Source organism: Cibotium barometz, unplaced genomic scaffold (genome assembly GCF_041138505.1).
Source record: "Cibotium barometz isolate CiBa-2024 unplaced genomic scaffold, ASM4113850v1 ctg497, whole genome shotgun sequence".
NCBI classification, from domain to species: Eukaryota; Viridiplantae; Streptophyta; class Polypodiopsida; order Cyatheales; family Cibotiaceae; genus Cibotium; species Cibotium barometz.
Window position 1 is genome coordinate 329,366 of NW_028229447.1, and position 3,720 is coordinate 333,085.

Sequence of the window (3,720 nt, forward strand, 5' to 3'; positions counted from 1 at the left end):
TTGGGTGGAGACATTCACAGGGATATATGCATAGATATTGGGAATCGCTACAAGATCCTTCAAAATATTGAGCAAGAGTTTCCTAAATTTAGCACCCAACAAATGGAAGCAACCCCCTCAGGTTTCTGCAAGCTTTAAGGAACATCATGACACGTGTCTTTAGACTGGAGGACATTCACATGCCAAAGAAGGGAGGCATTGCACATATACAAGCTAATGTAATGCAGACAAGGCTTGGGCATGGGACGACCCGACACATAATATTGGATGTAGAGAGAGTATCAAACCAACCTGCTAGGCTTGAAAGGCAAATTGGTGTTTTGTGATGCAAGCATCAATGCGAAAAAAATTGAGTCAGATTCAAAAAAATGCCTCGCATTTACTACAGTCACTATTTTAGCAAGACACTTATGTTGGGCCCCTTCAAGACTACATTTTACCACATGTCATGCCTTGCTTCCTCTCTTACAAAGGCATGCCTATGAAAATAGAAATAATCTTGTTGGGAGGCTTGTCATATTGTGTGATCAGCCTAGCATGGGGATGGCAACAATTGCTACTTGTGTCTATGGGGCTCAACATGAGGAAAAGAGACACTTCACCTTGAGCTTTGGAGGTGGTCATGTTCTTGAAAAAGTGTTCACTTCAAGGCAGAGGATCTTGCTTCTATGTTAGGGTGTTGTGCTTTTGCTGTACCTTTCTTTTAATGAATTGTATGCTATAATGAACATAATTATGAATGATAACTCATTAGCTATGCCATGTATAGTGCTTAGGTTTTCTGTGTCCTGGTTTACTTTTCTGTAATGAATTTCTTAATGCCTAATGAAAATTTATGACAAAAAAAAAAGCAGTTGCACAATTAGCTGCGCCATGTATAGTGCTTAGGTTTTCCCTATCCTGGTTTACTTTTCTATAATCACTTATCTCTATGATATACTCCGGTGGATAGCTAGTACTAGGTATGTTCATTATTATAGGAGGCTTAGGCTGCTGTAAATCATCACTTAGAGATTCCTCCCCTGTTATGCATTATGGCTTCAATGGCACATGCTCGACTTCATGTTCCTTCTCTACACATTTCTTCCTTTTCTGCAATAAAACAAGTCGTCAAAATAATAAGTGCATGTGTTCTCATAGCCACATAAAACATATGATTCATGTGTTTTCCATATACGATTATGCAATCCATACTCACATGCTTGTCATAGCCCTTCAATTTGCAATGTCTTTCCACACAGCCCTTTACACAGCGCGAGGTCCCATCAATAATGAGCCTTTTCATACTGCCCCTTTTTAAACTTCTTGCATTTGATGGCATGCTGCTCCATGATGATGGAACGACTCCTTGGGGTTGACGTCTTCCTTGCACGGGCGACCAAGCTTGCCTCATGATACCCATCATGCTTTAGTTTCATCCTTTGTCATTTCAATACACGTGAAGATTGCGCCAAGAGCATTGAGGGTCTGCTCAACACAAGCATGCCACCCTACCATCTTCCATATTGGTGGCACCTAAACCACACCACAACAGCACGTTAATAATAGTAAACTATACTAAGTCGCGTCCTAAATTGGACCTTGAATAATAAATCAGGCCTGCATAGGTTGCATCGCAGTAAACCAGGCAGGCAACAAAGTGGTTCTGTTACACCTCAATGGACATAGAATAATCATATCACGTAAAGCTATATGCTAGTCCACTCACAGATCAATGGAGTATTCGGATCAGTTTTTCTTTGTTTTGTATTCCCACTTAAGCAAAATCACATCTTCGATAATTAGTGCACATATCCTAAAAGTGGTGTCTCAACTATGAATAATTTGTTTACTGTAGATAATCAGGATTGGCATTTTTAGTTTTCATATGCATGTACATTAAATTTAAAAAACAAACCTAGTCTCCCACATCCTCTTTTACTACTCATCTCTTTGCTGGTTCTGTTTGTCAACTTCCCTGTCTTCTTCCTCTTCCTCGTCCACAGGGTTGTTAATTTTTTCACCCTAGCCTAGGAAGGGGAATAAGGCTTATCCAAATTTTCATCATGTTGCTTTTCCAAATTCTCATGTCCATTGCCAACTTTATTTGCAATGCAATGAGACAAGTAGCCACATATTGCCAACATGTTCTGCAATGCAATGGAACAAGTGTGATCTGAGAATAAGCAATATTGCCAACATGATTTGCAATGCAATGTGTTAACCACCTAGTATCATTAACATTACCAAGCACATATACCCTCTAGTGTTGAAGAGGATCGATCCATCATAGGAATTCACAAGTGTGTCGATTGCATCCATTTTCCTCTCCCTTTTCTGATTGTGAAGTGTTCTCAACCATATCTGCATTGCAAAACTACAAACAATGACAACCCCATAATGCAAATGCACCTTTGCGAAATGCAATAAGACTTTGGGTTTCAGTAAACTAGGGTTAACTAGAAAAACCAAAACACAAGATTTAATAGAAACAATGTGCACTTGTTTAAAATATAATGGGGAAGAAAAGCAATTGTCCAAACATAGAAGGCTCTTCAAAGTCAAGCTAGGTATTGACCGGCGCCAGTAGTATACTCTCTTTTCCAGGCAGGACAGATAGTGGAAGCTCTTTTCTAGGCACAAACAGTGGAAGGTATAGGTCGCATTGTTACCATAGTGGCCTTACTATGTTTATTCAATGGCTGTAGTAGGGAAACAAACAATAAACCAGGGCAAGCACTACTAGCAAACACTACCACTAACACTAATCTAGGCCTAATATGGGACTATATACCCTTCACTTAAAAGACCTACATAGTGTCAGAAAACACCTTTTGGTAGAGGTGGATAAGATTGTCCCTCTTCTCAACAACATGTATCTCCTTGCCCCCTTTCACTTTACCATCCACTTGTTGCGCCCCTCCTTTCCCTCTTCTCTGTTTTTTCCTTTACTGCCATATCTACAAGAAGCAAAGAAACAAGGTTTATAGATTATACACATTAACCTGTCACCAAAACACATAATAGATGCACCTCTATTGAACTTGCATGAAGCTAGCTACCTCTAGTTTCCCATAGTTAACCTTACTCGGCCACATTATGCTCACAAAGATGACCACATGCAGTAAACTAGACCATTTAGTCAATCAGGGCCCATATTAGAAAATTCTAGAAGGGTAGACCATGCCTAGATAATTCTACATATCCTCGTGACAACAAACCATTACACTAATTTGAGTAGTGCATGGTGTCATATAGTACCTTTACTTGGAGGCTTTTTATGTGCCTTTTCAACCAGCATCTCCTTTGTGCCCTCTCACTGTGTCCATGTGTCCAACCTCTCCTTTTCCTCTTGTTTGCCTTGTTGATGGGGAATCTTTCAAAGCCGTGGGATCTAGAACAAATAAAGCAAGAATTAAACTCACAGAATATAGCCACATACCCAAAATTAAAAAAGCAAAGCCTAATGAGCTGATCAGTTGGATCAAAATAGAATCTTGAAATAGTAAACAAAAGGCTAGTTCCATAAAAGAAAAGTAAACAAAAGGCTAGTTCTATAAAAGAAAAGTAAACAACTTGGACAATAGTGGTGGTGATGCAAACCACTCCCTCCCTTTTTGTGGAGGCGATTGTCGCTTACAGTTTTATTGCAAGAGGAAATCCCCCTTGCACTGTACTATCCACTTGAGCTTGTCCTTTCCCTTTTGGCCCCTCCTTTGACGCACCAAAAAAGAAAAGGAA

At 39.7% G+C, this 3,720-nt stretch overlaps 1 long non-coding RNA gene across 7 annotated transcripts; it reads right to left on the bottom strand.

The window, feature by feature from the left end:
* Positions 1-334: 334 nt before the first annotated feature.
* On the bottom strand, positions 335-3,384 carry LOC147602553 (uncharacterized). 7 transcript variants are annotated; one of them, XR_015265790.1, is made up of 6 exons: positions 3,042-3,217; positions 2,811-2,939; positions 2,227-2,343; positions 1,898-2,129; positions 1,199-1,515; positions 335-1,092 (listed from the first exon to the last, which is right to left on the bottom strand). It is a non-coding gene; the product is annotated as an uncharacterized LOC147602553 (long non-coding RNA). The 7 variants fall into 7 exon arrangements; XR_015265788.1 differs by lacking the exon at positions 3,042-3,217 and adding an exon at positions 3,241-3,384 and having other exon boundaries at positions 1,199-2,129; XR_015265787.1 differs by having other exon boundaries at positions 1,199-2,129; positions 3,042-3,219.
* Positions 3,385-3,720: the final 336 nt, after the last annotated feature.